Source organism: Podarcis gaigeae (assembly GCF_964106915.1).
Source record: "Podarcis gaigeae genome assembly, chromosome: 2".
In the NCBI taxonomy this organism is placed as follows: Eukaryota; Metazoa; Chordata; class Lepidosauria; order Squamata; family Lacertidae; genus Podarcis; species Podarcis gaigeae.
Genome location: NC_139679.1, coordinates 48,485,241 through 48,494,569, shown reverse-complemented (window position 1 = coordinate 48,494,569; position 9,329 = coordinate 48,485,241). Strand labels below are relative to the sequence as shown.

General features: G+C 42.1%; 1 long non-coding RNA gene across 1 annotated transcript; it reads left to right on the top strand.

Moving 5' to 3' along the window:
* The first annotated feature begins 7,729 nt into the window (after positions 1 to 7,729).
* LOC310835444 lies at positions 7,730 to 9,060 on the top strand. The gene is made up of 2 exons (XR_014559669.1): positions 7,730 to 8,071; positions 8,649 to 9,060. It is a non-coding gene; the product is annotated as an uncharacterized lncRNA (long non-coding RNA).
* Positions 9,061 to 9,329: the final 269 nt, after the last annotated feature.

Below are 9,329 nucleotides of genomic sequence, written 5' to 3'. Positions count from 1 at the left end.
TAAATTGCTACTGGCACATGGAGGACCGTGACAAGTGCCAAAGTGCACGGAAACACCGTTGACCTGACAAATATATATTTTTAGCCATCTCACCCCTTGCTTTTTTCTGTAAGACCAATTGCAGTTGTTAACAGTCGTCAACAGGTTTACCACACCTATCAGCCAATCACCCATTCCTACCACCCTTCTGAGTAATACCCCTTTCCACCCTCTCACTATATATAAGGGCCTGGTGACTTCTGTTTCAGTGTATCTGAAGAAGTGTGCATGCACACGAAAGCTCATACCAGTAACTAACTTAGTTGGTCTCTAAGGTGCTACTGGAAGGAAATTTGTTTTATTTCGTTTTGACTACCTTCCTGCTGCAGCAGTACGTATTTATCTACTTGCACTGGTTTGCTTTCACACTGCTAGGTTGGCAGAAGCTGGGACAGAGCAACAGGCTCACCCTGTCGTGCAGATTTGAACTGCTGACCTACCGATTGGCAAGCGCAAGAGGCTCAGTGGTTTAGACCACAGTGCCACCCATGTCCAAGATCCTCCAGATGGAAACGTTGAATTAGTACTGTATTGCTTTGCAACTGTAGCTCTATTTTTTACTCATAATGAAAGAGCATTGTCTAGGTATTTATGCCGATGTGGAAGTCCTAATATAAAGTGGGATCCATATTTTTAAAATATAATGCAATCCATATTTCTTAGCTATTAGGCAAAATCTGCTGTCAGGTTTGGCAATACATACATTAATGCCCTATTAGAAACAGGATTTGATCCTTTCTGTTTAAAAAGTATCATACAAATCAAGATGTGTGGTAAAAATAGGCTTTTAAAGCATTTTGAACTTTCCTAGTATGTTTTTAAAAGGAGGAGATAATCCTCTTTTCAGCAATTGTATTTTATTCTGTTGGGGGCTGATGGCTGTAAAACATGGTACCACCCTTTAAACTTTTCCATATAACTTGATTAGACAGCAGTAATCTCTAATGCTTTCATGTGCAAATTTAGGAATGACCCGGAACAAACGAGTTTCCTTCATCACCATAGCAACCAGGACTATGGAAGAATGCCACTCACCAGGCAATGCAAGTCAAATTTCATCCCTTTGATGTTAATTAACAAATTGCTTTCAGAAAAAGTCAATGTATTTTTCCTCTTTAAATGTTTGTGATAAAATTTTAATACCCTTGAAAATGAGGAGGCAGATACTGTATAGCAGTTGCAGACAGGTAGAGTGTGGGCTGCTACTTTCACAAGCGGTTTCCCACACAGTGCTGTTAATACAACTATAAACTATGCCAGGGAGAGCATTAGCAGGCTGCCCACATTTCAGAGCCTGGAGCACATAGCTGGTGCCTTACCCTGATCAGAAGGCTCCCTACTCACAAACGCCCTAAGGTACCGCCTCACTCTTAATAGGGCAGGATGAATCCAAGCTTTGTAGCTCAAAAACATGAAAGAAATATTTGCAAAAAATTAAGAAACATTTTTCAGCATTAAAAAACAAACAAACACAGAATTAAGGGAATAAAAATTAAAGCGGTGGGGAAGATCAAACATTTTATTTCTTCCTAGGTTTTAACCTCAGTTCCTGGCCTAATACACACCCATGCATTGAATTAAATTTGGTAGTTGGCATACATAGTTTCCTTTACATAGCCTAATTGTAACAGATCTCAACAAATGCCCAATGTACATTTTGAGGGAGCTGCAATCCCTGCTGGAACTAAACCTGCCTGGGGCTACCTGACTGGCAGCAACAGGGCCTTGTCAGTGGTAGTTCCCTATTTGTGGTGTGCTGTCCCTGGTGAGGGGCATCTGTCTTCCTTTTTATTGGCTTTCATGAGACATTTAAAAGCATTCATAGTCACCCAGTTATTTGATGGCTGATAGACATTCTTCCTGGCGACCCTGTAATCACAGGTTGAGAATGTGTCAAACGCTTTTTAAAACTATGTTTTAAACTGTTTTTAGTTGTTATATTCTCATTGTTTTATCATTGCTGTATCTGCTACCCTGGGTTCCTTTGGGAGGAAGAGCGGAATATAAATCAAATAAATAAACCTGTAGGGTAAGGACTAGGAAAGGCTGGGTGTGAGTAGCTGGACTGTGGATGAGAAAACATGTAAGCATCAGTTAGACTAGTGGTATGAAATAAAAAGTAAGCACACATGAATTTGACTTCATCTCTATAAACAACTGCATTTCAACAATGCTTTTATCATAACAAATACTATCATGTGCTATTAAGAACGTATAAGCAAGTCTGGTCTCCCAGATGCAGGTAAGCACTTTCACATAAAACACACATAATGGACATGTTTGGACAATCATACTTCAGCTTAATATAAATGAGGCTTTTGCCCACACAGTCCTTTCTCTCCTCCCATCACTCAGATCATGATTAAACTAAACCCTCTCTGATTAACCTGTTTTGTCCAAATGGGAAAACCATTGTTACCAGGTTCGGCAGAGGTCAGATCTTAAAACAAATTCATATTTTGTTCTATGATCCAGGCATGTTCCGGACCTATATTTCTTAGTTCAGACAAAATTGTAAACCATGGCTTATTGGAAACTCCTCTGTTCAACTGCTGTGGGCCACAAACACAATGGAAATGGGGTCTGCATGCATGGCAAAAGTTTCACGTATATATTGGCCTATTATTTTGAGATGATTGTCTGAACTGAGCCAATAACTATGGACAGGAAGAAAGAGAAAGCACTGAAAGCAAACCTTTCAAAAATAGCTCTAAATCAAAGCCAGTAACTGAATGCAAAAACAATTGTTTTTAACAGTACTATAGCAGCAAGGAGCCTATCCTTTTATCCTTTTGGTTTGTGATCAAAGTATATTCCCAGCATGTCGAAACTTTTAAAAAGCTATTGTTGTGATAATAACGTAATAGAATAGCTTCTGTTCTCTTTTTACCTCTAGGATTGATTTTGCAGCAAAAAGTCTGAAATTGTTGTGATGGCTGACCAAACTGGGCTTGTGTACACATTATACCTTTACTGCACACTTGAAATGTATTCTTTCCCTCAAAGAATTCTGGGAACTGTAGTTTACGTCTCACAGAGTTGCAATTCCCAGCAACCCTTAACAAACTACAATGCCCAGAATTATTTGTGGGGGGCAGGAATGTGCTTCAAATATAGTTTAAATTTTTAAACGTGTATGCCGGGTGGGTGTCTCCTGCAGAAGAGATGTTAGTACCTAGGTGTTACAAGTCTATAGAAACACTCTGGATAAAACCTTCAAGTTTTTCATGCTGTTTCTTTGGAAACATCAGAAACAAATGGTGCATGAGAGCCTGTGTAATGTAGAAATTTGTTTATGTGTAGGTGGATACCTGACACCTAGGTTTTTTCAAAGCAAGCAGCAGATGGTGTGTATGAAAATATGTATATATACTCCTGTTACTGCATCAGGTACAAGAGTGTGGTTGTGTAGAGAGAGAAATCAGTTGCTGCCGCCTTGCTTTTTACTGTCTGGCCACTGCAGTTGTGTTGCTTTAATTCTTGCCACTGCCAAATTTCAGTGCACTTATCGACATGAAAAGTAATCTAATGCCACCTAAGTTGGGGAAACATTCTCCCACACATGTGTTAAGAATATTTCCAACTTAAATTTTCATTGCCCAGGCAGGTACATTCTGTGGCCTGAAATATGTAACAAAGACAAGATACCAGATGCTGGGTGAAAATCAGGCCAAATCTTTACTGACTACCAGCAGGTATGTGGGGTTGGCATGGCAATAGGGCAAGGATCATATTCTCATTCCATTCAGCCCTTGCTGATGGAATGACACTCCAATGGAGTTGGGAAGCACCCAAATCACTTCCATGAGAGTCAATCATGAGAGTCATGATGCAAGTGAAGCATTGGAAGTCCCACTGGGTGACTGGGGTGAGAGATTCCAGCCAGGTAGAGGACTTAACCTGATCTTAGGACATGCCATACCTGATCCTTTCCCCAAGCCCCTTATGGCAGGGGGCTTTATTATGATGATCCTGCCCAGTGTCATTTCTGCCACAAGGGAGGACCATACCATGGTTCAACTCCTACTAATCCGCAGCCAATCCAGAAGGCCTGAGCAAAGATCCTTAAGCTTTGCCACTTTCTGATAGGTGCACTCCATCCAGGCTAAAGATGTCCATGCACTTAAATATGATCAAGGGGTGATGGATCTCAAGGCCAACCGGGACAACCATGAAGCAAGCCATGGTTTTATTGGCTTGCCATTGTGACGTGAACATATGAGAGTGCTGGAGTTGAAATAGTTAGAAAAGTTATCCAATCAGAACCCAAGGTGGTGGAGTCAGAGGGACTATAAAACCAGCTCTGGGAAGGGTTCGTTGAGAGTTGGGTGATTTGTTGGAGTGGGAGTGAATTGGGATAGAGTCTGTGGGTAGATTGAGTTAGTGTAGCAAAATAAGCTGAGTCAGGAACAGTTAGGGGCTAGGAAGACAAGTCAATATCTGAGAGGTAGTTTAGTGAGTGAGAGCAGGCAGCGGACGTTATAGGTCTGGATAGGCATCCCATGATTGTAATTGACTGAGACCATTTATGAAACCACACACTTGTTAAACTGCAATAAATAAACAGAAGTTTATGTTCCAATTTAACCCTGACTGGACTCAGTATTTTACCAGGCAGGGCCTGGGTGGTGGCAGCGAGAAATAAAGTGGTTGCACAGGGATCAATAGATGGTGAAGCATCCGGGGACCATGTGTGATCATCACAGCCATTGAGCCACATCCACATTGTGGGGTTGAGAGTTCCCCTCCAGTGACAGTGCTGCAGCTACGACAACCAAACAATGCACACGCATGGCTGACCATTTGCCAGGCAGACAAGGTCCCTCTTGACAGCCCACTCCAGGTTAACACAATTTTGGAAGCACAGGTCATTCTTTTGCAGATGGATGACAAGCAAATTAGGAGGGCTTCAGTGTTGGAGCTAATTCTTGAACAGGGGCACAGCCTGGAGCATCTCACCCCCCCCTTGGAGAACCAGGAAAGTGTGCCCACTGCAAAAGGTTGAGTTGCTGTGACCGAAGCACTGGACTCACACGCTGCTCTGCCCAGTACAAAATACTGTGCTCAACAAGCCACACACATTTCCAGTCTAAAACATTCAAAGATTACTGGCACTTGGACTTTCCTGAGAAGGACAGACATAGCCCTTATATGCCCTGGAACGCCAGTGGCCTATAGGGTACTGTGCCTCGGGGAGGCCCCAGTGGACTGCCCAAGTAGCTGCCCCAATAGGGAAGGAGTGCATGCCATACTCTTTGGGTGCAGACCAAGGGTGTGTAGGCTGTTCCTGAGTGCTCCCATTACCTGATGTCTAGTGAGCAATCTTGGCGAATGAACAGCTGGCCCTCATCACTAGGCCATACTCTCATGTAGCCTTGAATGCTCTGTACTGGATAGAGACCATGAGCAGGAAATGGTCTAAGGCATCTCTGCCCTTTTGGTCAGTTTTTGACTGACATATGAAAATGAACACCCCTGAGTCCCCAGTGTTGCATAAGGCAAACCTGACCTGTCCCCCTGCAAGGGGTCAAAGAACTTATCCACTCTTAAAGCCCCCCCTCTCTCCTGAGATCCCACAGGATGTGAAAGAGAAGCACCCCTCATGAGGCCATTTATAGCCTCCACCTACTTCTCCCTTTTACTGGCAATTGCCATGTTCTTCTTGAGAGGAAGTGGCTTCTTGCCCAGCTTCCTCTCCTTCTGCAAGAGCACTTCCAGCCAGATCCCTTCAGGACCACTCTGCTGACTGCTCTGTTCTCCTTCCCCTGATCTCTCAGATTGCCCTGCTTTACTTCCTAACCTCTTGGTCAGTTTGCTTTCTGTTCAGCTGCTCAGGTGGTGACCTGAGTCTTGTCAACCAGAGAGCTGTAAGAGAAATTGGGAAAGTGTGTCATTTCTTCAGCTTTCTCCTTCAGCTCTATGCACTTCTCAAGTGGAAAATAGCACCTGCCCTCACCAACTCATGATTAAGGGGCAGTGTGGGGAGTGCCAGTGGTTTTGCAGGTGCCAGTAGGAAGTCTGAAAGCGTGACATTGCACACCTGGGGTCTACTTTGATGACCCCATGTTTAAACTTACTGCAGCTTGGTCCAAATCAGACATAAGTAGAGTTAGATTAAATTAGGAAGCTGATTATTCCAATCCATTATTTGTAGCCAAATCACAGGAGGAGCATAGAAACTGGACCTAAAATGGCTTAATAATAGGCCGAGTAGTTCTTGGAAATGTTATATATAGTGTTGATTGTTCTATTTAAATAGCAGAGCCTTTCAAAACTCATGTTACCAAATGTAGTGGATGACAAATATAATTTTGGTGATGGTAAATCATATGAGGGACATGTCTTAAGAAGCTTCATCCCCTTCCCCCTCAAATGAAACACTCAGAGGTTCTGCATCTTGTAAAGCAAAAGGGAAAGCCTAGAAAAAGAATAGAGGACTATATATAATGTGTATGTATTTTAGCTCCGAGTTCACAAATATCTCGGAGAAAGAATTGTGTGCTGATATATTTGACATTTTAATGCGGGCAACATTTTGTGAAGGAGTTTCAGGAAGCATAAATTCATTAAGCACATGGTTACATTTTGTCACATTTTGAATAACTGTTACGTAGGGCTCTCCCCAGAATTCAATACTGATGGTGGGTTTTCCTCTGAACAAACTGGGTGCATCTGTTGTTTCGGGAAATGCACCTGACTTGACTGTTATTCAGTCAAGGGGAATGTTATCTTTATTAAACATGTTCAAATACAATAATATTGATTTTAAAATCAAATAAGTATGACAGTTACGCAAAATATTAATTAATTTAAAGTTTCAGTTAATCACTGAGGCTTGTTTTTCAAGATGAGGAGTATATTCAAGGTAGCTGTACATTTAAAAGACCACAAAGCAAGCTGAACTAGGTGAGTGGTAGGTCCAAACAAATTATGTGAGGAAATTGCCACCACATAAGGGAAGCACATTTCAGGATTTCCCTTCTGTTGTAAAAATGCAAGTTATTAAAAATCTTCAAAATATTTTCTTGTAATTTGGAAAACCAAGGGTGGGCATATGTATGTAGTAGTATTATCATAAATAATATAATAAGTATTTATCTGCCATGCCTTTGGTTAGCAAGACACTCACGCTCTCCAAAAGAACTATTAAAAAGTAATTCTGTAAGCACTTTTTAGTACTTTGTCAAAAACTGCAGGTTGCAGTGGAAACTTAAAAAGATGCTGTTTGAACATAATCATTGTGATTATGCAAATCATTAATTCACTCTGACCTTGCATTCAGTATGTTACCATATGCCCTATTTAAAATCTACTGCTTAATTCATCAGGTATCAATTTGTTATCATCTGCAGAAGCACAGCTCAAAATTAACTTCATTAGGCTGTTACATCTAACAGAACATACAGATATTTCTATAAATATTCTGTAGGATTCAGGATTCCTCAACCATCTCCAGTCTGGTTAACATCTTGAACATTTACGCTCTGACTATGTACTCTGATTTACAGTTCTACGAGAAACTAGACCAGGCTGTCAGAAGGATCCCAGCCTGAGAAACCTATTCCCGCTGGGAGATTTCAGTGCCAGAGTTGGAGATGATAACCACACATGGAACAACCACATAGGACATTTTGGTACTGGCAGCATGAATGAGACTGCACAAAGGCTGCTTCAGTTGTGCTTGTATCACAGTCCCTGCATTACAAACACATCCTTCTCCACCAAGGCAAAATGACAAGTGTTCTAGAGACACCCAAGGTCAGGCCACTGGCACCAGCTGGACTTGATTATCACCAGGTGATTGGCACTGAGTTGTGTTCATGTCACACAGAGCTGTCACAGTGCTGACTATGACACGGATCACTCCCTGGTAGCGAGCAAGATCCTTCTCCAGCCAAAGAGGGCCTATAGCACACAGCAGAAAGTGTGGCCTCGAATCAACACTTCCAGAACAGTCATACCTGACCTTTGTGAATGCTTCCCTGATTCTGTCGAACAAGCATTACTGAACTGCTCTAGAGACAGCAACAAAGTAAGGTAGAACCACATGAAAGAGGCAACCTACAACACAGCTATTTTGACAAAAGAGAGCAGCAGATCACCAACTGGTTTGAGGGCGGCATTAAGGATATGAAGCTGTAATATAGACAGTCGTTTACCCTCGCTAGATTCAACATACTGCCATCTGCCTTGTTGCAGCTCAGATACGCGGGTAAACTGTACATGGAATGAGTTTGCCCCTGTGGCGCGATAGAAGTGGAAACAGTCTCTCACGTCCCGCTACGATGCCATTTTTACAGGGATATACGCTCGGTTTTTATCACCCCTGTTATACAGAAAATTCCAAGTGGGCCCGAGCCTCAATGCTGAAAATCTCTGATGGACAAGGATCCAGAGATCATGTTAAAGGTGGCCAAATTTTGCGCGGTTGCCATAAAACTTAGGGAACAAGCTGTGCTATTGTAAAGACAAAGGCCTTAGAAGCAAATTATAGATAATATTGTAGAGATTAAGACTTAAACCATATTTTAACTGCTGCCATAATTGTATTATTTATTGTTATATTGATTATTAATTTAAATTTAATTTCATTGTGCTTAATTGTTTAGTACAGTATGCGAGTCTGGTTTGGGACCATAATAAATTCAATTCAAAGAATATGAAGCCTGTTATCACTGCAAAGCATGCGGCTCTTGTGAACCACAAGCATGCACCCTGCAAGAAGATGCTTTCTGCATTGACAAAGGCAAGGAGCAATGCCCAGTGGATTGCCAGACAATGTGCTGATGGATACTGGCTAAAGCTGTGTCAGAGCATTCAACTTGCTGCTGACGCTGGCAATACTCACAAAATGGATGAAGGCACGAAGAAAGCCTTTGGACCAAGAGTCAGGAAAACTACACCACTGACAACCTTGTCTGGAGAAACCATCACAGACTGCAGCAAGCAGATGAAGCGATGAGCAAAATACTACCAAGAACTGTACTCACAGTAAAACATGGTCTTCAACACAGCAACTGACAGCATCCAGACTCTGCCTGTCTTGGAAGGGCTGGATGTCCCTCACTCCCTTGCAGTGCTGAATAATGCCATCAATTCTCAGGCATGTGGGAAAGCCCCAGGATAGGATGGAATTTCAACAGAAGTGCTGAAAGTTGGCCTCAACTCCTCCTCAGCCTTCTCTTGCAGTGTTGGAAAACAGAAACTGTCCCACAGGACATGGGTAACTCGAGCATTGTGACCCTCTACAAGAACAAAAGTGATGGTCACGACTGTAACAACTACTGTGA